Here is a 26,252-nt window from a genome sequence, read left to right on the forward strand (position 1 = left end):
CCCAACTCAGAGTCAATGCACAAAAAACAGGAGAGGTTTTCTTGTTTGTTTGTTTTTGCTCCTTTCCTCCTCCTCCTCCTTTCCCCCCTCCTCTTCCTCCTCCCCACTGTCTTCCTCCTCCTTTACCCCCTCCTCCTCCTCTTCCTTCTTCTTCTTCTTTTACTTTCTCTTTTTCTATTGACTCCAGGCTTTTAAGGAAATCTCTGTCAAATCAGTAGCTGGCCACTAGGCTAACAGAACAGAGACTTCAGTGACTACACACAACAAAGAATACAATCTTTGCAAAAATAGAAAAATTAGAAAAGTAACTAAGCAAAAAACTACAGTATACAACAGCAGAAAAAATAAAATAAACCTGAGGAGAGTAACCAAAGGAGAGCTGGTTGTGTATACTAATATTAGATTTTTAAAAATTAAAAGATACAAAGAAGGACATTATATATTGGTAAAAGGGTCAGGTAATCAAGACTATATAACAATTAAAAACATATAAGAACAGTATGGAGGTTCCTTAAAAAAACTAAAAATAAAACTACCATATGACCCAGCAATCCCACTACTGGGCATATACCCTGAGAAAACCATAATTCAAAAAGAGTCATGTACCACAATGTTCATTGCAGCTCTATTTACAATAGCCAGGACATGGAAGCAACCTAAGTGTCCATCGACAGATGAATGGATAAAGAAGATGTGGTACATATATACAATGGAATATTACTCAGACATAAAAAGGAATGAAATTGGGTCATTTGTAGAGATGTGGATGGACCTAGAGACTGTCATACAGAGTGAAGTAAGTCAGAAAGAGAAAAACAAATATCATATATTAATGCACATATGTGGAATCTTAAAAATGGTATAGATGATCTCATTTGCAAAGCAGAAATAGAGACACAGACATAGAGAACAAACGTATGGATACCAAGGGGGAAGGTGGGGTAGGATGAACTGGGAGATGGGGATTGACAAATATACACTATTGATACTATGTATAAAATAGATAACTAATAAGAACCTACTGTATAGCACAGGGAACTATACTCAGTGCTCTGTGGTGACCTAAATGGGAAGGAAATTGAAAAAAGAGGGGATATATGTATACATATAGCTGATTCACTTTGCTGTACAGTAGAAACTAACACATTGTAAAGCAACTGTACTCCAATAAAATTTTTTTTAAATCACCAACTTATGGAATTACATTTGACTGTTAAAAATAACTTATATTAATTATATTCAGTTAATTATATTAAACTAAATAAAATTAATTATATTTTAAATTTTTTAAAAATAAAAACATATACACAGGCAACAACAAAACCCCAAAATATATGAAGCAAAAATTGATAGAATTTAAGGGAGAAGTATTTTCTGCAATAATAGATGTAGTGTTCTATAACCCACTTACAATAATGGATAGAATTACAGAAATGATCAATAAAGAAATAGAGAACTTGAACAACACTGTAAACCAATTGAACATAAAATATATATACAGAACACTTCACCATACAACAGCAGAACACACATTCATCTCAAGTGCACATGGATCCAGGATAAACCATATGTTAGACAAAACAAGACTCAACAAATGTAAAAAGATTGATTGAAATCATACAAAGTATATTTTCTGACCACAAAAGAATATAACTAGAAATCTATAACATAACTAAAACTTGAAAATTCACAAATATGTGGAAATTATACAACACACACTTAAACAACCACTGGATTAAAGCAGAAAACACAAGAGAAATTTAAAAGTAACTTGAGATGAATGAAAATAAAAGCAAAATATATCAAAATTATGGGATGCAACACATGCAGGACTCAAAGAGAAAATTATGATCATAATTGCCTATTATAAAAAAAGGTATCAAATCAATAATCTAACATCGTATCTTAAAGAACCATAAATAAAAGAGCAAACTAAATGCAAGGCTAGCAAAAGAAAGAAAATAATAAAGCTTACAGCAGAGGTATAAAAATACAGAATAGGAAAACAGTAGAGGGACTTCTCTGGTGGTCCAGTGGCTAAGACCCTGTGCTCCCAATGCAGGGGCCCAGGTTCGATCCCTGGTCAGGGAACTAGATCCCACATGCCACAACTAAGAGTTCGCATGCTGCAACTGAGTTCACACACCGCAACTAAGAGTTCACATGCCGCAACTAAAGATCCTGCATGCCGCAACGAAAAAGATCCCGCGTGCCACAACGAAGATCCCATGTGCTGCAACTAAGACCCAACATAACCAAATAAATAAATAAATATTTTAAAAAAGAAAAACAGTAGAAAGAATCAACAAAACCAAAATTGGTTCTTTGAAAAGATCAACAGAATTGAGAAATTTTTATGTAGACTAAGAAAAACAGAAGATAAAAATTGCTAAAACCAGAAATAAAAGTGAGTACATTACTACTCAACTTACAGAAATCAGAAGGATAATAAGAATGCTATGAATGACAGGATATCAACAAATTGTGTGTTATATGAAATGGACAAATTCCTAGAAATAAACAAACTATCAAAACTGATTCAGGAAAAAATAGAAAATATGAATAGTTCTATAATAAATAAGGATATTAAATAAGTAATCAAAAACTTCTCAAGTAAGAAAAGCCATTGACCAGTCTTCACTGGTGAATTCTACCAAACTTTTAAAGAAGAATGGACATTTATCCTTCTCAGAATCTTTGAAAAAATAGAGGGGGGAGTTCTTCCTTACTCATTTTGTGAGGCCAGCATTACCCTGTTCCTAAAGCCAGACAAAAACAACATGAAAACTACAGACTAATATCCCCCATGAATATAGATGCAAAAATCCTCAACAAAATACTAGCAAACTGAATACAACAGCAAATTTAAAAGATCAGATACTATGACTAAGTGGAATTTGTCCTAGGAATTCAAGGGCAGTTCATCATACAAAAATCAAACAATGTAATACATCATCTTAATAGAATAAAGGAAAAACCCCACATGATCACTTCTACTGATGTAGAAAGAAACATTAACAATTTCCAACACCCTTTCATGATTAAAACCCTCAGCAATCTCAGAATAGTAAAGAACTTCCTCAACCTGATAAAAGGCATCTAAGAAAAATCCACACCCAATATACATACTGATGAAAGACTGAAAACTTTCCCCTGAGACCAGAAGCCAGACAAGAATGCCTGCTTTCACCACTTCTTTGAAATATTATGCTGGAAGTTCTAGCCAGAGTAATTACTCAAGAAAAAGGAAAATAATGGGGGCATTCTCTTAGTTACTCTGGGCCTTTTGCCTCTCCCTATTAATTTTAGAATCAGGGTTTTTTTAATCCATAATATAATTTGCTGGAATTTTGAGTGGGATTGTGTTGAATCTATAGATCAAGTAGGGAAGAACTGACATCTTAACAATATTGTTTTCCTACTCATGTATATGAAATATTTATTTATTTAGATCTTTTATTACTTTTGTAATAAAAAGTAATGAAAGAATTTTGTAACTTCCTCATACAGATCTTGTACATATTTTATAAAATTTCTGCCTAGGTATTTAGGTTTTTGTACTAATGTAAATGGTGTTGTGTTTTTAATTTAAATTTCCAACTGTTCATTGCTGATATACAGGAAAGCAATTGACTTCCGTATATTATCCTTGTATCCTGCAACCTTGCATAAATGTTTACTAGTTCCAGGACATTTTTGTTGACTCTTTTGAGATTTCCTTCATTGATAATGATATATCATCTATGAACAAAGAGAGCTTTATTTCTTCCTTTCCAAACTGTATTCCTTTTATTTCCTTTCATTGTCTAATTGCATTAAATGGGACTCTCAGTACAATACTGAATAGGAGTAGTGAAACTGGCCATCTTGCCTTGTTTCTGAACTTGAGGAAAGCATCTAGTTTCTCACCATTAAGTGTTTTGTTAGTTGTAGGTTTTTTTGTAGATACTGTTTATCAAGTTTTGGAAGTTCCCCTCTATTTCTAGCTTGTTCAGAGTTTTTATCATGAATCTGTGTTGGATTTTATCAAAAGCTTTTTCTGCATCTATTGATATAATCATGTGATTTTTCTTCTTTAGCCTGTTGATGTGATGAATTACATGAATTGATTTTTGAATAATAAACTAGCCCTTGTATACCTGTAATAAATCTCTCTTAGTCATGATGTATTGCTTTTTTTATACATTGCTGGATTCAGTTGGCTAGGATTTTGTTGCAGATTTTTGCATCCATGCTCATGAGAGGTATTGTTCTAGAGTTTTCCCTTTTTTTGTAATGTCTTTATCTGATTTTGGTGTGAAGGAGATGCTGGACTTCTTCAGGAGCAGTTCTACTGTCTTCGTCTAGTGTATGGATGATGCGTTCTTGTGCTTTTGTTTGTCTCTTAATTTTTTTTGTAAACTGAGAATTTTGAATATTACAATTGGGGCACTCAGTAAATAAGATTCTCCTACCTCTCCCAAGTTTATTGTTGTAGTTTTTGTAGTAGTCGTTGTTTGTTTGTTTAGTGACTTCTGTACTAATTTTGTAAAGTCTGAATTCCTTCTCATGTGTAGACATTGAAATCTCTTTTTTCTTCCACTTGCTTAGTGGTCAGCTAGCGATTTGACAAAGATTCCCTTAAAGGCCTGGAATTTTTAAAATCCCAGTTTTTGCAGACAGAGCCTTTGTGTATGTTGAGGCATGTCTTCAACACTGAGCCTGTCAGTTTGTAACTCTGCCTTTTGTCCTTTTTTTGCTTGCAGAGCGTAGAAGTCAGCTAGAGATGAGAGCTTATAGCCTTCTCAGGTCTTTTCTAAGTATACACTCTACCCTGGGCTTGTAAGAGGCTTTCTATATTTTCAGGAATATGTCATAGTTTTCCTAGCCCTCATTTCCCAAATGTCTCATTCCCAGACTTTCCTAGGCATTTTGGTGAGTCTATTAATTGTCCCAACTGTAATCCATTACCCTGGGCAGCAGCAACTGATTTGACTTTAAGTGTTTTCAAAAAATGTACCCAGCAACCACCACAGGGCTGGGAGAGTTAGGTGTGATAAGAGCAAGCCTTTAAACCAGTACTCCAGGGATGCACGAGACAGACCAAAACAATCAACCACCTTTCTTTTACAATAAGGTCCCTATTATCTTTCTAGTGCAGCTACCCATACGGAGAAAGCAGCCTGTTGTCTTCAATGCCACCACCAAACTGGGGAGTGGGGAATGGAACCAGGGTAATTTAAAACGTCACAAAAATCTCTTATCAAGTTTCAGCCTTTTTTCCTTGATTCTTTCCCTGGTTGCTGCAAGCTTTTGGTCAGTGTCCAGAGTTCTTAAAAAGTTGATTCAGATAGGTTTTTCCCCCAGTTTATTCATTGCTTTTGTGGAGGACAGAATTTTCTTGTTATCTACTACGCCATTTTTGTTCAATTCTGTTTTTTAAACTTTTTTAAAAATTACACTCTTGTGAAATAACTGTATATTCACAAGCAGTTATAATAAATTATACAAGAGACCCTTTTTACGTTTTGTTGTCCAATTTGCCTCATTGGTAACACTTTGCAAAAGTATAGCATAATATCACAGCAAAGCTATTTATATTGACACAATCCACCAACCTTACTTAGATTTCCTCAGTTTTACTTGAGCTTCTGTATGTGTATTTAATTATATACATCTTTTTCCCTGAGTAGGTTTGTGTATTCACCACCACAGTCAAAATACTGAACAGTTCCAACACCATGAGGATCTCTTTTGTTGCTCTTTCATAAACTTACTTACCTCCCTCTCCTCCTTCACCCATCCCTAACCAGTGGCAAGCACTAATCTATCCTCCGTTTCTCAAATATTATTTCAAAAATGTTATGTAAATGAAATAATAAGATTTATAACCTTTTGGGTTTGTCTTTTTTCACTCACCATAATTTCCTGGAGTTTCATTCAAGTTGTTGTGTGTATAGCTTATTCATCTTTATTGCTGAGTAGTATTCCACAGTATGACTGTAATATAAAGAAATTATAGTTTCTTTAACCACTTACCCTTTGAAGGATAACTGAGTTGTTTTCATTTTAGACTATTACAAATAAAGCTGCTGTGAACATTTGTGTGAATATTTTTTATAAAAATGAATCTTCATTTCTCTGAGGAAAATCCCTAAGAGTGCAGTTGCTGAGTCCTATGGTAATTGCGTGCTCAGCTTTATAAGAACTTGCCAAACAATTCTCCAGAACAGTGTATATCATTTTAACTTTCCACCAGCAATATATGTGTGATCCCATTTCTCTGCATCCGCACCAATGTTTGGCATTGCCCCTCTCTCTTTATTTTTTTCTTTTTTGGCCACACCATGCTGCTTGTGGGATCTTAGTTCCCTGACCAAAGATTGCACCCGTGCCCTGGCAGTGAGAGCACTGAGTCCTAACCACTGGACTGCCAGGGAATTCCTGCCACTCTCTTTTATTTTAGCCCTTCAAATAAGTATGTAGTGATATCTCATTGTGGTTTTAATTTGCATTTCTCCAATGGTTAAATATATTGAATATCTTTTCATGTGTTTGTTTTCCATCTGTATAGTCTGTTTGGTAAAATGTCTGCTCATGTCTTTGGCCTACTTTCTAGCTTCTATTTACTATTGAGTTTTGAGAGTTCTCTAATATAATCTGAACGCTAGTCCTTTGTAGGATGTGTACTGTGCAAATATTTGTCCAGTTTGTAGCTTTTCTTTTCATCCTCTTCACATGGACTTTCAAGAGCAAAAGCTTTCAATTTCAATGAGGTCTAATTGATCAAGTTTTCCTTTTTTTCATTGTGCTTTTAGTATAAGAACTAAGAACTCTGCTTAGCCTTATTTCCCAAAGATTTTCCCTCATGCTTTATTTTTTTCCAGAAATTTTATAGTTTTATGTTTTACATTTAAAGCTGTGCTCCATTTTGAGTTAAGTTTTTTAACAGGTATGATGTTTAGGTCACAGTTTATTTATTTTTGGATGTCCAATTGCTCCACACCATTTGTTGAAAAGCCTATCCCTCCTCTACTGGATTGTTTTTACAACTTGGTCAAAAATCAATTGAGCATAGTTGTATGAGTCTATTTCTGGATTGTCTATTCTTTTCCCTTGAACTATGTATGTATCTCTGCACCAGTACAACAATATCTTCCTTATGGTATAGATACAGATATAGATACACACAACATTGGATAGAGTGGTGTTATTCTTCTTCTACAAAATTGTTTTGGCTATACTAAATCCTGTGCCTTTATATATACAATTTTGAATAAGGTTGTCTATGTCTACAAAAGACTACTGAGATTTTTATAGGAATTGCAACAAGCCTATAAATAAATTCACATCTTTACTATATTGAGTCATCCAATCCATGAATACAGTATGCCTCTCCACTTATGTAGGTCTTTTATTTCTTTCCTCAGCATTTTGTAATTATCAGCATACAGAACCTATATGTGTTTTGATAAGTGTATACCTAAGTATTTCAACTTATTTGCAATTATAGTAAATTATGTTTTTTTCAATTTTGGTTTCTGCATGTCCATTGTCAGCAAATAGAAATACAATTGATTTTTGCATGTTGATAGTTTATTCTGTGACCTTACTGAACTAACATTTGTTCTAAGCAGATTTCGTAGGCCTATACAATTCCTTTGCATGAATATGTGGTAGCAGCTATTATGGCATATAATAAAAATGTACACTCATGAAAGAATCTGGAAACTATGTCACTAAACAAAACCTACATGTACTAAGTATCATCATATGAGAAACATGGAGTAGAAGTGGAAATTAAGAGGACAGAAATATACTTAATAGTAAAGATAGGCACTTCAGGCAAGAATTTGTCATTGGGGCTGCCAATCATTGCAAATTTCAAAACTTAGAAGATAGCAATGTCTCAAGTGACACTTCTGATAGAGGAGTCAGTATTCATGAGTGGGATTTTCCCCACTCATCCATAGATGTTTAAATAATATGGTTCCATGTTGACCTCTTTTTTTCCATATTGACCTCTTAAAAGGAGATTTCTCTCACTGAATTTAAAATTAGGCTTTCTCATCTAAACAAGTTGCATAAATGATTGGCAATACTGAAGCTAAGATTGTGTCCATGTACCCTCATTTCATCAAATACCATTCAATTGTCGCTATGCTCTTTGGCAACACCATGTACTGTGTTCTGGGAACATAATTTTCCATGGCATAATTGCCTTAAAAATCTGGAAGTTGTTTGTTTTCTACTTGTATTTATGATGAGCTTCTTAGAATGCCAGCTTCAGGACCATCTTCAGAGGGATTTTTTGACTCCTTTATTTCTGCTTCATATCTTAGGGCCTGGCACATAAGAGATACCCTCAAAACATTTGTTAAATAAATTAAATGAAGGAGTGATATGGAAATCAAATCTCTTGATACCTGCTCTTTATTTGTATTTTTTTAAAAAGTGAAGCTCATGAGAAACCGTGATTCAACTCCTGTGATTTCTGAGGCTTAAAAATACTTTACCAACAGAGAGGTATTAGTCAAAGGGTACAAACAGTTATGCAAGATGAATAAGTCCTAGAGACCTACTGTACAGCATAGTGCCTACAGTTAATAATATACTGAATACTTAAAAATTTTCTAAGAGGGTAGATCTTAAGTGTTTTTATCACAAAAATGATAGTAATAAATAAAGAGGACAGGAGAAAACTTTTGGAGGTGATGGATATGTTTATGACATAGATTTTGGTGACGTGACGTTTTCATGGTTGTATACTTACCTCCAAATTCAAGTTGTATACATCTAAAATGTACAGCTTTTTATGTCAATCATACCTCAATAAAGTGATTTTTTAAAAAGCACTATACTCATTCCAATGAAATACATCGGAGGATGTAGCTGTTGACATAAGCTCAGCATTATCCAGGCATCAGGAACGACTTTGGCCAAAATTAAATAGAAAAAATACATGGTGGAGGAGTTTAAGATCTTTGAGTTTTAATTTAATTTGACATAAGAGCAAAATAATTTTTATTAAATTCTTTGCAGTTTATTTATTTATGGGAAGTTCATAAAGGGAAAGGGGAACTTTTTATTCGTTTTCAAATTTGGAGCATCTCTACATTCTGGTCATTTTATTATTGGTATATCTAAATGTGATCTTATATTAGAACTTCTGATGAACTATATTGAACAACATAGACGGATGTAAGGGAAGATGGGAAATAGGAGAGGGAGTGAACTTAGAGTAGGAAACTAGGACTACAGAGAAAGCAAGACTATGTTTGTAAATGAATAATTTGCTGCTACAGGTGTGGGAAATCTTGCTAATGAGATCGTGGTAACCAGGTGGCTAGATGAAATCTACAAGGAATTGATGGTACTACTGACTGTAGTACCAACAGCACAGGGCTCAATTGGCAAGTAAGAAAGTTTCAATATGGTGAGTAAAAAGACACCTCTAATAAAATCTGGTGATGGGATATGCAGCTACACACTTGGCTTACTTAAGTCTAATTAATGGTTAAGACATGTGAGTTAAAAGAACAAAGACCTTATGAAACATTGGGATGAAGGTGGGTCAAAGGTCCTCCATTTCCCTGGCTACTGGTTTCCCTGTTGAAGGACTTCACAGTAACACTCCTGATCTCTCTCCCTAAACTTCCCTCCCTTGGGGAGGATGAATGGTGAGCTTGGGAGAAGAAATTGTATGCCTGGATCAGTCCCTTCTTTTGTCATTGGATCTGACTGTCTACAATGAGGGTTCATTCTGGCTTTCTTTATGCTGTAAGTTAAAATGGACCCTTTCTGTGGTACTAGGAAATGATGAAGGCAGCAATTTTCTAGCAGTAACAGAGATTGGATAAGTAAACTTGTCTAGCTCAAGGGGGAATTATTTGCAAGCGTTTTGGTTAAATATCAGGAATAAAGCTAACATTTTGATGTCCACCTCTCTGTCACCCAAATCTTATTTTTCAATTGATTCTAATCTAGGGAACATAAAGAAGTACTTAACACATCTTCTATATTAACTTCAAAAGAAAAATAAAGCCATTCAAATCTCATGAGTTTTCCAGGATGACTTAATATAAATATAAATAATTAGCAGGAAGAGAAAATATTTCAAAGTTTCAAACTTAAAAATCACTGTACCATATATACACTACCAAATGTAAAATAGATAGCTAGTGGGAAGCAGCCGCATAGCCCAGGGAGATCAGCTCGGTGCTTTGTGTCCACCTCGAGGGGTGGATAGGGAGGGTAGGAGGGAGAGGCAGAGGGAGGATATGGGGATATATGTATATGTATAGCTGATTCACTTTGTTATACAGCAGAAACTAACACACCATTGTAAAGCAATTATACTCCAATAAAGATGTTTTAAAAATCCTAATATTAAAAAACAAGAAGAAAGAAAGAAAAAGAAGAAAGGAAGAAAGAAAGAAAGAAAGAAAAGAAAAAAAATCACTGTACCAGACACTGAGAATATATTCCTTTTTCTGTGAGATTTCTCTTGAAAGGCCTTTGTCACTTCTGTTCTTTGGTGAGCAATACAGAACGTGGGCTATAGTCCGAGATATTCTAATCCCAGAGTGTATTTCAAAAGCCATTATCTTCAGATATATTTATATATCATCTTTATATAAACCTGCCTTTGTATTAAAAGAAAACATTCAAATATATTTGGAATTTTAGGATAAAAGGAAATATTATACTAAATGAGAAGTTGAAAAAAAATCTTCCCTTAGAATTGGGAAGTTTGGGGTAAGTTATTGGCACAGATGGTACACAATGAGAAAACATTTTGTTTATCCAAATTGAGAGTCCAGCTGATAAGTATGTGACTGAACTACTTAGCATAGTAAAATGTAAGGATTTTTAAAAGAAGGGAGAGTTTTCTGGGCACATTTGTGAGAAACAGAATTCTTCCACTGCCTTATTGGGACATTTATGTACACAGGGCTTATTCATTGAACAATGGAGTATATTTTATACAGCTTTACTTTCTGGTGCTTCTGGCATCTAATGTAAGCTTCTGGGTTGATCAACATTTACTTTTAGTCCTCTGAAGAAAAGGGAGTGGTTTGTAGGCTATGTGTGTGTTTGTGAGGTGAAAGTAGTGGTAGAAACATGAAAATGGGAGTGTTGGTTCTGGTTCCAGGTTACACAAAATAAGCACATCACCCATCTCTGCCACTGAATACAAATAAAACTTGAACAGAATGCATGGAGAAGCTATATGAGGACTCTGAAATGTAAATAGCAACGGGTAAGTTGGGAAAGGACAACCAAATTCAAAGTATCATGGAACTGACAGTGGGTTTAACATATTTTTTTCTCTTTGAACTCCCTGCCTTGAATGTAATACACTCTGAAACCCAGAAGCGAGCACTGCAGTGTAGAAAGTGAGGGCTCCAGAGAGCTTAAAGAGTTGGAAAGGAAATGCCTAACATTCATAGAGATCATAGATATGCCCCTTTTTCTTTCTATCTTTGAAATACACTTCATATTACATGCTTTTTTTCCAAAACGCATCATCAAATTAAACATAAAACCAAAAACTATAAAACATCTGAAAGAAAACATAGGAAAAAAATCTTTGTGACCTTTGGGTAGGCAAAGATTTCTCAGATGTGACACCAAAAACATGATTCATAACAAAACTAATTGATAAACTAGACATTATCAAAGCTATTCTCCTTGGAAAACACTGTTAAGAGAGTGAAAAGAGAAGCTACAGAGAGAAAATATTTTCAAACCACACCTTGATAAAGGACACATATCCAGAATATACAAAAAATCTCGGAACTTAGTAAGAAAATAAACAACCCAACATAATATAAAATCACAAAGCTCAATAATAAGATAATAAACAACAGAACATAAGATGGGAAAAGGATTTCAACAGACATATATATGGAATCTAAAAAAAAAAAAAAGGTCATGAAGAACCTAGGGGCAGGACGGGAATAAAGATGCAGACCTACTAGAGAGTGAACCTGAGGACACGGGGAGGGGGAAGGGTAAGTTGGGACAGAGTGAGAGAGTGGCATGGACATATATACACTACCAAATTTAAAATCGATAGCTAGTAAGAAGCAGCCGCATAGCACAGGGAGATCAGCTCGGTGCTTTGTGACCACCTAGAGGGGTAGGATAGGGAGGATGGGAGGGAGACGCAAGAGGGAGGAGATATGGGGATATAGGTATACGTATAGCTGATTCACTTTGTTATAAAGCAGAAACTAACACACCACTGTAAAGCAATTATACTCCAATAAAGATTTTTTTTTTAAAAAAAGGTATAGAAATAGCAAATTAGTACATCAAAAGATGTTTAACATCATTCATTATTAGGAAAATTTAAATTAAAACCAAAATGAGTTAGCACCACACACCTATTAGAATGAATCAAATTTAAAATATTAACCACACTAAGTACTGGAAAGTTGTGGAGAAACTGGAACTATCATACACTGCTGGTGGGAATATAAAATGGTACGGACACATTGAAAAACAGTTTGGTAGACCACAAATAACAAATGTTTCCAAGGATGTGGAGAAAAGAGAACCCTTGTGCACTGTTGGTGGGAATGTAAATTGCTTGTAGCCACTGTGGAAAAACAGTATGGCGGTTTCTCAAAAAACTAAAAATAGAACAGCTAACACAACATTAAAAAACAACCATACTCCAATAAAAATTAATTTTTAAAAAAACTAAAAATAGAACTACCATATGACCCAGCAATTCCAGTCCTGGGTATATATCTGAAAAAAACAAAAACACTAATTCGAAAACATACATGCACCCTAATGTTCATAGCCGCATTATTTTTTTTTTAATTTTTTTTTATAAATTTATTTATTTATTTATTTGTTTATTTATTTATTTATTTATGGCTGTGTTGGGTCTTCGTTTCTGTGCAAGGGCTTTCTCCAGTTGCGGCGAGCGAGGGCTACTCTTCATTGCGGTGCGCGGGCCTCTCACTGTTGCGGCCTCTCCCGTTGCGGAGCACAGGCTCCAGACGCGCAGGCTCAGTAGTTGTGGCTCACGGGCTTAGTTGCTCCGCGGCATGTGGGATCTTCCCAGACCAGGGCTCGAACCCGTGTCCCCTGCATTGGCAGGCACATTCTTAACCACTGCGCCACCAGGGAAGCCCCTGATATAGCAGCATTATTTACAATAGCCAAGATATGGAAGCAACCTAAGTGTTCATCAATAGATGAAGGGGTAAAGAAGATGTGGTATATATATATAATGGAATACTACTCAGCCATAAAAAAGAATGAAATTTTGCCATTTGCAGCAATGTGGATGGACTTGGAGGGGATTATGCTAAGTAAAATAAGTCAGACAAAGACAAATACTGTATAATATCACTTATATGTGGAATCTAAAAAATTACCACAAACTAGTGAATATAACAAAAAGCAAACAGGCTCACAGATATACATAACAAACTAGTGGTTACCAGTGGGGAGAGAGAAGGGGGGAGGGACACGATAGGGGTAAGGGATTAAGAGGTACAAACTATTATGTATAAAATAAATAGCTACAAGGATATATTGTACAGCACAGGGAATATAGCCAATATTTTATAATAACGATAAATGGAGTATAACCTATGAAAATATTGAATCACTATGTTGTACACCTGTAACTTACATAATATCATACATCAACTATATCTCAATAAAAAATAAAAATAAAGAGGAAGAAAGAACTCTAAGGGATTGGTGCTATGGAAAATGGTTGTCAGCTGGCTTTATTGTCCTCTGAGCCAGCTGAGTGGTGGATGGGGCATTTGCTTCCTACCTCCCATTTTTTGTTATTCCTCTATTACTTACAGCATATTTATACAGAAATCTATATGAAATGAATGGTTATGTATAAACACAAATGTTTTATTTTTGCCATAGGTGTTTTTGACATTTTTTTCATATATTTCTTTTCCTTTGATTTCAGCCTCTCCCAAAGGTTTCTAATTAGCCTCCTTTCTGATCACAGGGCTATCAATAAAAATGATTGTCTGAAAAAAAATGGTTTGGCAGTTTCTTAAAAAGTTAAACACATACCTACCATATGATCTAGACATTCCACTCTTAGATATTTACCCCAAAGAAATGAAACTATATGTGCATAGAAAGATTAGTGCACAAATGTTCATAGCAATTTTATTTGAATTAGCCAAAAACCATAAACAGGAAAAATCCACATGTCCATTAAGAAGTAAATGAATATAGCAGCACTATTCACAATAGCTTAGACATGGAAATTACCTAAATGTCCATTGAAGATGAACGGACAAAGAAAATGTGGTACATATATACAATGGAATACTACTCAGCCATAAAAAAGAATGAAATAATGCCATTTGCAGCAACATGGATGCAACTAGAGATTATCACACTAAGTGAAGTAAGTCAGAAAGAGAAAGACAAAACCATATGATATCACTTATATGTGGATTTATGTGAAACAGAAACAGTATCACAGACATAGAGAACAGACTGGTGGTTACCAAGGGTGAGGGGGTTGGGGGAGGGATAGAATGGGAGGTTGGGGTTAGCAGATGTAAGCTTTTATATATAGAATGGATAAACAACAAGGTCCTACTGTACAGCACAGAGAACTATATTCAATATCCTATGATAAACCATAATGTAAAAGAATATTTAAAAATGTATATATGTATAGCTGAAACACTTTGCTGTACAGCAGTAATTAACATAACATTGTAAATCAACTATACTTCAATTTAAAAAAAGAAGTAAATGAATAAACTACAAACTGTAATATATCTATACCTATACCTATACCTATAACTATATCTACATCTATATCTCTATACCTATGTATATATCTCTATAGAAATATATCAGTAATGAAAATGAATTATTGATATATGCTACAACCTAGATGAATCTCAAAATAATTATTGTAGTGAAAGAGGAAAAGCAAAGAGAAAGCACATAGTGCATTATTGCATTAATATGAAATCACAGAAAATGCAAGGCCTATGAGTAACTGTGGAACAGGAGGGAGGCTGCAGGGAGTGGGAACAAGGAAGGATTATCAGAGGAGTGAGGAAGCTTCTAGGAATGAATGAAATGTTGCTATCTTGAGAGTGGTGATAATTTCATGAGCTTATGTATTATACAAAAACTGTGTTGTATAATTTAAAAATGTTAACAGTGTGTTTCATGTCAAATATACCCATGTACAGCCATTTAATAAAGTAAAATAATGGAAAAAGACATACCATGCAAACATTAATCAAAAGAATGCTGGAGTGGATATATTACTATGGTAAAAATTAGATTTCAGAACAAGGAACATTAAAGGGATAAAGAGGGGAATAACAATGATAAAGGATTCAATTGAAGAACTAAAAATCCCAAATGGGTATGTGCCGAACAACTGAGCTTCAAAATAACTGAAACAAAAAAGACAGAAATTAAAGGAGAAATAGAAAATTATGCATTTATTGTTGGTCGTTTTAACATGATTCTCTGAATAATTTATGGAATAAATAGTAAGTAAGTTTGAATAAGATTTAGACAAGACTATGAACTAACCGATCTAATTGATATTTATGGAGCACTCCACACAACAACTAGCATAATAAACATTCTTTTCAAATGCATATGCATCATTTACCAAGATAGACCATATTTTGGACCACTAAAAATCCTCATTAAGGCTAAAATATTAAAATTATGCAAAATACCTTCTCTGATCATAATGGAATTAAACTAGAAATAAATTATAGAAAAATACTTTTAATACCCACTGTTTTAAAATTAAACATCATTCATAAATATCAATAACTCAATATGTCAAAGGGGAAGCCATAAGAAAAATTAGAAACTATTTTGAATGGAATAAAAATGAAACACAACATATCCAAATTATTGTGATGCTTCTAAAGCAATACTTAGAGAGAAATTTATAGCATGAAATCCTCGGAATAAGAAAGAAGAAAGATCCCTAATCAATGATCTAAGCTACCACATTAAGAAATTAGCAGAAGAGCAAATTATACCCACAGCAAGGAGGAAGAGTGAAATGATAAAAATAAGAGTAGGAATCAATGAACTTGAAAGCAGAAAATCAATAAAGAAAATGAATGAAAACACAAAGTGATTCTTTTATAAGGTCAAGAAAATTGATAGCACCCTAGCCTGACTGATCAAGAAAAAACAAAAGAGCAAGAGAAAAGAAATAAATGACCAATTATCAGAAATTAAAGGTAAGATATCACTGCAGAGACTATAAACATTAAAAATATAATAAGGAAATATTATGAATAAGCTTTAATGCATAAATCCAACAACATAAATGATATAAACTAGCTGCCTGAAATAAACTACCGGCAGTCACTCAAAAAGCAATCTGCAGGGGACTTCCCTGGCGGTCCAGTGGTTAAGACTCCACGCTCCCAGTGCAGGGGGCACAGGTTTGATCCCTTGTTGGGGAACTAAGATCCCACATGCCACATGGAGCAGCCAGAAAAAAAAATCTACAGCGTTAATAGTTCTATATCTATTCAAGAAATTATATTCATAGTGAAAATCATTCCAACAATGAAAACTTCAGAACCAAATGTCTTCACGGGGGAATTCCACAAAATATTTAAGGTATAAATATTACCAATTCTACACGAATTTTTCTATAAAATAGAAAATAAAGGATCACTTCACACTCTTTTCATGAAAACAGAATTTTACCGAAGGCATAAACAGATAAAAAGATTACAAAAAATGAAAACTACAGGCCAATAACTCATTAATATATTCAATAGATGCAAGCATCTTTAACAAGCCTATGTCCTTAGCTGTAGACAATTTCTTAATGAATAGTTTCTTTGATCAATATAAAATGTTTTCTATATGTTTTTAAAAGCTATTTCCCTTGAATTCTTTTTTATGTTGTATTAATATTGTCCAATTTTCAATCTTTAAATATATTCTTGACATAATTTTTATATCTCTTCATTGTTTTTCAGAAAGTAATTTTAGGTGCATATATAAAATAGAAATACATTTGCCTAGTTAAATTTTACAATATGACTCTAATATTAGAGTCAACTCTCATCACCTGAGTATCCTCTTTCTCCACTTCTTTCAGATCAAATCTATTTTATCAGTTTTGCATATACCATTCAAGATCTTTTTCCATAGATATGGATATATCTTCATGTCCAAAGAAAATAATACAGAGTATTGTTTACCATCTGTGTGAGATTTTTACATTAATGGTATCATTTTGTCTCTTTGGTGTGTAATATTATTTTCTTTCTATATTAATATATTTAGATTCATCTCATTCTTTCGTTGGATGCATAATATTTCATTTTGGTCTAGACCTTATATTAATTATTCTATCCCCTCTAATGGTACTTTGTTTCCCGTTGTTTTTGTTTTGTTTTATTATGAAGACAATGCAGTGGATAATCATGACAACAGTTCTTTCCTGAAGCACAATAGAGAAATATCAATAGATGTTGAAAGAATCGCACACCCAATTCACATACCTTTCACTTCCAGAAAAAAAGAAACAACATTGGCTTTTAAACCCCAAAACCGATGCCTGAGTCATTTGCAGTTATACGGGCTTTACGAAATCTCCAGCCTTTGACGTTATAGGGAAAAGAAGGAATGAAATATAATATTTAAAGAAAGTTGGCCTATTGAAACGTGGACTAATTGTGAGTTTTATGTAGAACACTATTAAGGGAGTGTTAAATTGAGATGATTCTCTGTGGTGTTAAAAAAAAAAATACTCCCTGCAAATAAAACTAGGAAGAGGAGACGAAGAGACAGAAAGGTTATACTGAAAGTAACAGAGCTAGTGAGTGGCAGAACTAGAATTCAAGCCCACAAATGTCTTTCTGGATATCTCTCTGATTAGGAAGTACAGCTGTGAATGATCCCAATATGAGAGTTGCCAGATAAAATACAGAACACTCAATTAATTTCAATTTCATATAAAGAAATTTTTTTAGTGTAAGCATGACCCATGAAATATTTGTTGTATATATGAAATTCAGGTTTAACTGGGCTTTCTGTTATTTTATTTGCTAAATCTGGCAATCCTACCAATATTTATCCTCTATGTTTAACTATAAAGGTTGTGTATCTTGGTTTCATTTTCCATTCTCTCCTCACACACACACAAAAGTTTTGAAAACCTTCATTTGGTTTATATATAGGTATATTTCTGGACTTGCCTGGGACATACTCTATGGGTCCTAGGAGGTTTGAGGTGGGTTCTTCTTGCTTTTGAGTCCCCCAACTGACCACAGAGGGGTCCCTTCTGTGCTTGTTAATAAGAAGTAGAGCTGCAGTAAGCTCAGTCTCTCTAACCTGAATAAACAGATATTATAGAAACTGTGTATGTTCTTACCTATTCTGTTGATAAGTTCATGTGGTATTCATCAAATGTACCTAAGTTTTATTTTTAAAATTAATCTTAATATAGCATATATGTAAAACACTTACCTATGAATGTATTATCCATGGTAGTCTGTAGGTTTCATCATTGCCTAGGGACCAGCATAATCCCTAAAGTAGCAGCCTCATATTTATCTTCTGTCCTGTGTCCCTGAGCACTATGGTGCAGTGTATCTATCCTCATTCAAGTTGTTCTTCATGGTCCTTGGTATGATGAGTGATTTTTTAACAAGTCCTGGACACTTTGACTATTGTGCTGGGAGATTCTTGATTTTAGGTAAATATTCTATTTCAACAGGTAGACAGTCACCCTTTTTAGGTCTAGCTTGTAGATCCTGGCCAACTTTTGTGACCTTTAGTTCAAACAGCAATTTAATTTTCAGAGCCCAATTCAGTACTATTCTTGTTGGCTTCATTCCAGCTCTACTAGTCTCTCTCTCGATCTCTGCTGGTGCCACCTATGTGCCCAAAGCCATTGGGTGGGAGTTGATGAAACACTGGGTCTTGGTTGCTGATACTGTGGTGGACTGACCCACCACTGCTCCATGCATGGAGTGTGGAACAGGTCCCTGGCTGGGCCTTGATGACTATGCCCCAGCTGTTGATTGGGCCACCACTGTTTCTATTGTTGGGCAGGGTGGATCTCCCCACTAGGTCTTTAATTGGTTGCCTTTTTTCAATTCCTTTGGACAGAAAGATTTTGTTTTCTTATGTTTTTCTTTTATGCCTGTGGGAACTTCCAAGTTGGGGGTTTCTTTGGAGCCCAATCAGGAATATATAAGAGATACAAAGAAAACCCAAGAGACTCACAGTGGTGTCTTTCCTCAAGTTTTGAGTTCTGTGTCCTGTCAGCTTCTTTCCTGCACCTTCAGAGTCCTTTTATGATTGTCTGTTGAATTATTCCCATGGTATTTAGACAAGAGAAAAAAGGAAAGTTAGTCAATGCCATTTTGTTTTGGAACTAGAAGTCAGTTTATCTTTTCTGGAGTCATTTTCTTCATCTTACCATTTTCATAAACATTTCTTCTAAAATTTACCAGTGTCCCTAGCCCAGGCAGCTCCTCAGTGGCTGGCTTTTCTAGTACTGTATCTGGAAGGTTAGTAGTCACTAAATTTTCTCCTCCCCATATTGTCCCAAAAGTACAAAAAATTCTTGGACATGGCCTCAATACATTCCTGGGGATGGTTGTAATCAAGTATCTCCATTATCAACAAGGATCTTGGTGGAGGAGGGAAAATCTCATTCTCACATACTACTCAGGTTCTGCATCCTCATTGGGGTCATCTCGATGTCCAGATTCTAACATTTTCTGTTCTACCTCATTCATTCATTTGGTCATTCATTTAGCTTTAGCATCATGACTAGTAAGTGAACTACTGAGCTGTGGTACAATACTATCGTTTTGAGGATAAATTTAAGGTACAATAGAAAGAACATGATAATCTTGTGAACCAGGTCATCTGGAGCTATTGACTGTTTACCCTGGGTTTGGATCTATATGGATTTTGAAATCCCTTTCAGCACAAGCATCTGTTATTTCAGGTTCTAAGGTGGTCCTGAACAGACATTGAACCCAGTTTTTGTGTGTCTGACAGGAAATCCAGAATGATAAACTATCCTTTTCTTCCACTTTAACTCATTGTTTCAAAATCCTTTTATTTTATGCCAATGGTAAATTTTGGGAGAATTGCTGAAATAATCTCTCCTAATATTTTATTCATTTATTCATTTACTGCATTGATTCTGAGGATGAATTTGTACTTCAGTTTCCTTGGAAAGCTAATGTAAAACTGATTGTTATGCTGATATTCTGGTTTCCATGACAACTGGAATATGCTATCTAATGGTCAGAGGTAGAAATAGTTAGCAAGGATATTCACGGGGAGAAAGAATGGCATACATGCATCTATAACAGGCCTACTGGGGAGTCTACCATCACTATGACTATGTGTCTTTTTACGTGTGTGTGTTTGAGGGAATGAGTTATTTTATTGGAGAAACTGGGTCTCATCCCCCCTGTAATTTGGGAGAAACTGTCAGGTCCTCAAGAGGAGAGTGGTAAATAACTGAGTCACCAGTTATTTATTCAATTTCCTTGTCTCTGTGCTCTAAAATAGCCCGACACCTGTGAGAGGAGAACCTCTTGAGCCTTTGATTCTTTCAAATGGATTCTGTCAGTGGACATAGAATAAAATGTGGATGATCCAAAAGAGGATTAAATTAATTTTATGATTTTAAAAATGTATATAATATTTTTCAATTTTAACATTATGTATTAAAAATTCCCCTGACAACATGGGTATCACTTATCAGGAAAAAAATGAATTTTAGTAATGAGCTAAATTCCCCTTAAACTGTCCTATATATTCAATACCAAAATAATTATCAAAAGTTCCTTTTAGGGCTTCCCTGGTGGCGCAGTGGTTGAGAATCTGCCTGCAAATGCAGGGGACACGGGTTCGAGCCCTGGTCTGGGAAGATCCCACATGTCGCGGAGCAACTGGGCCCGTGAGCCACAACTACTGAGCCTGTGCGTCTGGAGCCTGTGCTCTGCAACGGCAAAGGCCGCGACGGTGAGAGTCCCGCGCACCGCGATGAAGAGTGGCCCCCACACCGCGATGAAGAGTGGCCCCCACTTGCCGCAACTAGAGAAAGCCCTCGCACAGAAACGAAGACCCAACACAGCCAAAAATAAATAAATAAAATAAAAATTTTTAAAAAAAGTTCCTTTTAATTACACAAGGCAATTATAAAATGTATCTAGTGTCAGTAAGGTGCCAGAATAGCTAAAATATTTTTATTATATAGGACCGTTACCACCTGCTCTTTTAGTGTAATAAAGAAATTTCCTTACTCATTATTTTTAGGAAATACTGCATTCAAGTGCCTATAAATTTCCACAGGCAGCATAGGACAAGAAGCTCTAAGGTAATAGCTTGGAATTTTGGTGATGTGGGTTTGGGAGAAAAGTGAAAAAAAATGAATTTCAGTCTATGGGTGTCGGTATTCATGGGAGTCATTTTAAGAAATGTGCACTTACTGAAAGAGAACGCCATACTAGGATTTCTTTTCCTTGAGGTATATGTTAATCAATCACCTGGATAAGTGGTAATCAGAATATTGCTTCCAAAATACTATTTCTATAGAGCATGACTATCAGTTAACTGAAAACTCCTTTTTTTTTTAGTTAATTAATTAATTTATTTTTATTTTTATTTTTTTATTATTTTTGGCTGTGTTGGGTCTTCGTTTCTGTGCGAGGGCTTTCTCTAGTTGCGGCAAGCGGGGGCCACTCTTCATCGCGGTGTGCGGGCCTCTCACTATCGCGGCCTCTCCTGTTGCAGAGCACAGGCTCCAGACGCACAGGCTCAGTAGTTGTGGCTCACGGGCCCAGTTGCTCCGCGACATGTGGGATCTTCCCAGACCAGGGCTCGAACCCGTGTCCCCTGCATTTGCAGGCAGATTCTCAACCACTGCACCACCAGGGAAGCCCCTGAAGACTCCTTTTTGATTAGTGATTTTATTTCAATCTAAGAGCAATTGCAGAAAATGAATCATTTTTGTTAAAAGCATAGGAATTAAAAACTCCTAATTTTTACATTTTATTCCTTTCAATTTTTTTATTTTATCGTGGTGAGAACATTTAACATGAGACCTACCATTTCAACAAAATTTAAAGTGTACAGTACATTATTGTTGACTGTAGGTACAATGTTATATAGAAGATTTCTAGAGCTTATTCATCTTACTTAACTGAAATTTTGTGTCTGTTGACTAGTAACTTGCCATTTACCCCTCCTCCCAGATCCTGGAAACCCATTATTTCACTCTTTGATTCTATGAATTTGACCATTTTAGATATATCATGTAAATGGAAGCATGCAGTATTTATCTTTCTGTGACTGGCTTTTTCCACTTAGCATAATGTCATCAAGGTTCATTCATGTTGTCACATACGGTTGAATTTCCTTCTTTTTAAAAGTAGAATAATATTCCATTGTATGCATACCACACTTTCTCTACTCATCCATCTGCTGATGGATACTTAGGTTGTTTCTACATCTTGTCTATTGTGAATAGTGATGCAATGAACATGGGAATGTTAATACCTCTTCAAGATCTTGATTCAGTTCTTTTGGATAAATACTCAGATGGGATCATATGGCATGTCTACACTTAGTGTTTTGAGGAACATCATATTGCTTTTCATGGTGGCTGCACCATTTTGCGTACCCAGCAACAACGTGCAAGGGTTCCACTTTCTCCATATTGTCGCCAACATTTGTTATCTTTTATTTTTTTAATAATGGCCTACCTGACAGGTGTGAAGTGATATCTCATTGTGGTTTCAACTTGTATTTCACAGATGATTAGTAACATTGAGCTTCTTTTCATATCCCTCTGTCATGTATGTCTTCTTTGGAGAAATGTCTATTCAATTCCTTAGCCCATTTTTAAAGTGAGTTATTACTTTTTTGGCTATTAAATTATAGGGGTTCCTTTTATAATTTGGAGATTAACCTCTTATCAGATATATGGCTTGCAAATGTCCCATTCCACAGATTGCCTTTCCCCTCTGTTGATGGTTTCCTTTGTGGTGCAGAAGATTTTTAATTTGATATAGTTTCACTTTTTAACTTTGGTTTTATTGCCTGTGATTTTGGTGTCAAATCCATGAAATAATTTCCAAGATCAATGTCATGAAGCTCTTCCTGTATGTTTTGTTCTAGGATTTTTAGAGTTTCAAGTCTTATATTTCAGTCCTTAATCCATTTTGAGTTGATTTTTTTGTGTATGATGTAAGATGAGTCCAATTTTATTCTTTTGCATGTGAATACCCAGTTTTCCTGTCACCATTTGTTGAACAGACTATCCTTTCTGCATTGTGTATTCTTGGTAAGCTTGTCAGTTTATTTTTCTTTACAGTTTATTTTAAGTTGACAACAACTTAACTTCAATCACATACAAAAACTCTACATTTTAACTGCCCCCCACACATGCTTCATGTTACTGTTGTCATGGTTTACATGTATTTATATTGTGTATCATTTAACTTACTTTTAAATTATAGTTATTTTTAATGCTTATTTTAATACTTTTGTCCTCTACCTTTAATACTAGAATTAAAAGTGTTTCTTTCCTAACACCATTACAGTAATGCAGGATTCTCTATTTGTTGATATATTTACCTTTCCCAAAGAGTTTCATACTTTCCTATGCTATTGTGTTCCTGTTTAGGGTCCTTTTGGTTCAACTTGAGCAAGTCTCTTCAGCATTTCTTGTGAAGCAGGCAAGTAGTAATGGACTTCCACAGCTTTTCTTTTTATTTATTTTTTGGGTAGGGGGAGTCTCTTTTTCCCCTTAATTTTTAAAGAACAGTGTTGCCAGATGTAATATTCTTGGTTGACATATTTTTTTTAAGCAGTCTGAATATATCATCCCACCCCCTTATGGCTTGCAAGTTTTCTCCTCAAAAATCCACTCATAGTCTTATGCGGTTTCCCTTGTATGTGAAAAGTCACTTGTCTTGGCAACTTGATTATAATGTGTCTCACTGTGGATTTCTTTGTTTACGTATTATTTGGGATCCATTAGGTGCCTTGGATATGTATGTCCATTTCTTTCTCTAAATTTGGGGAGTTTTCAGCCATTATTTCTTTGAATAAGTTTTATGGTCCTATCTCTCTCTTCTCCATCTGGGACTCCCACAATGCATAATCTGTGTGATAGTATCCCATAAGCTTTCCCACTCTTTTTACTTTTTTATTTTTTTACTCCTCTGACTAAATTATTTCCAATTGATTATTTCTGTATTCACTGATCCTTTTTTCTGCTTGATCTAGTCTCATGTGACTCCTTTAGTGGATTTTTCACTTCAGTTATTGTGTTTTTCAGCTCCATGAATTCAGTTTGGTACTTTTTAATATTGTTTATCTCTTTATTGAAATTCTCACTTTGTTTGTGCACCATTCTCTTGATAGTGGTGAGCAACATTATGACACTTAATTTGAATTCTCTGTCAGTCTCTGTAAATCATGTATCTTGATTTCCTTAAGGTTCGATTTTGGAGATTCATTGTACACCTTTAGTTTGGAACATCTTTCCCTGATTCTTCAATTTTTTTGACTCTCTGTGTTGATGTCTGTATATTAGACAAAGTAGTCACCTCTCCCAGTCAGTCTTCATGGACTGGCCTCACACAGGAGAAGAGCCCCATCCATCACCCTGGCTGAAGATTTAAGGGCTCTCCAACAACTGTTTCCCTCCCTAAGGAGAGGCAAGCTGCTGTGTTTTTGTCTGCTCACTTGGTCCTAAGCTGGGAGAATCTAGGGCCTCTACAAGTCCAAACTGCTGTTCTCCCCCAGGTGGCTAGACTGTGCTAGACCCACCAGAACTCCAAGACTGGAAAGTCAGATGCCATTTCTTTGGGCATCCCTGGAATAGATGGAGTGTTAGATGCATGGATCTACTTCTACCCTCACAGGGGAAGGCTGAGAGCTGGGATTTTTCATTCACTCACTCTATGCCTAGCAGAAGGGAAGGAGCTTTGGTATCTAACAGTCCAAACCATCATCTCCATTCTCCCCCAGGTGGCTAGATTGTATCAAACCTATCAGAGCTCCAAGACTGGAAAGACAAAAAACAGTTCTCTGGGGAGCCCCTCAGAAAAAGTTGGAGTGCCGAGCCAATCTCTTCCCTCCCCTGGGAGAAGCTGAGAGTTAAGTGGTTTCTTCCTGATCATATAGCCCTGCACCAGAGGCAGAGACTGAGAAGGTGTCCTGAATCTGCCTGCTGGCTTCAATGAGTCTGGTTTCATGTTCGCCCAGGGTGCAGAAGCATTTCATTTAGTTTCTGGATTTATCACAAAGGGAATTTGTCCATGAATTGTTATTGAATTGGTGTGTTTGTGAGGGGGAGGAGGGTCCAGGACTTCCTACACCACCACCTTGCTGATGGAACTCTTGGATATTTTATTTCTTGATGATCATTTAAAAACTATGAACTGATGGGTCATGGATTGGGCAAGATTAATATTTGTTATTTATATTAATTTGATTTTGTATTTAAACATTACACCAGGTTCTAGAAGATCTGGATCAGAATAAATATTTGGATAAATGTAAACCCGAAAGTTTCTGAGATTTTGGGGGATACTTTAACAGGCTAGGTATTTTTCAGTGCATGTTCCAATGGTCAAAGAGAGCACAGGGAGAAAAAAAGAAAGAAAGAAAAAAAAAAGGAAGGAAGGAAGCAAAGGGAAGGGAAGGAAGGAAGGGGAGGAAGAAAGAGTGAGAGAATGAGATTTCTATGGGTACAGAATATGAAATGAAATTACTGGAAGTTTATATATAAACTTGGTAGTAGAGGATGTATTGAAAAAGGGCCACTGTGTGCTGTGCCAGTTCATTTAGACATTTTTTTATGAAAGAGATTTTCCTATTATTTGTTTATATTAAGCATGCATCATTTTTTATCAGGAAAAACACTGATATTTTTATTTTGAGGGTAGGTAGGAAATACACCATCAACATAACTCACACTTTCTAAGTGACATACAAATATAAACAATAAAGTATGATGAAATCTGGTGTAGAACCAAAAATATAGACTTTCCGTTTTAGAAATTAAAAAAGACAAAAAGAAAAAAATAAACTAAAAGAGACAAAAAAGACTCAAATATTGACAATAATATTTTTACCACTTTTTTAACATTTTCAATAAGCATTTCCACAGTGATGAATACTGGGGAGCGATACCTGTCTACTTTGGTGGTTGATTAACCTGAGTTCTAGGCACTCCACATTCCACCTGTGTGACCTTG

The 26,252-nt window shown here is 35.2% G+C and overlaps 1 long non-coding RNA gene across 1 annotated transcript; it reads right to left on the bottom strand.

Moving 5' to 3' along the window:
- Nucleotides 1–35: 35 nt before the first annotated feature.
- LOC309620818 lies at nt 36–23,659 on the bottom strand. The gene is made up of 2 exons (XR_014239666.1): nt 19,240–23,659; nt 36–5,979 (listed from the first exon to the last, which is right to left on the bottom strand). It is a non-coding gene; the product is annotated as an uncharacterized lncRNA (long non-coding RNA).
- Between the last annotated feature and the right edge of the window lie 2,593 nt (nt 23,660–26,252).

This window comes from Balaenoptera borealis, assembly GCF_965194805.1.
Source record: "Balaenoptera borealis genome assembly, chromosome: X".
Classification (NCBI taxonomy): domain Eukaryota; kingdom Metazoa; phylum Chordata; class Mammalia; order Artiodactyla; family Balaenopteridae; genus Balaenoptera; species Balaenoptera borealis.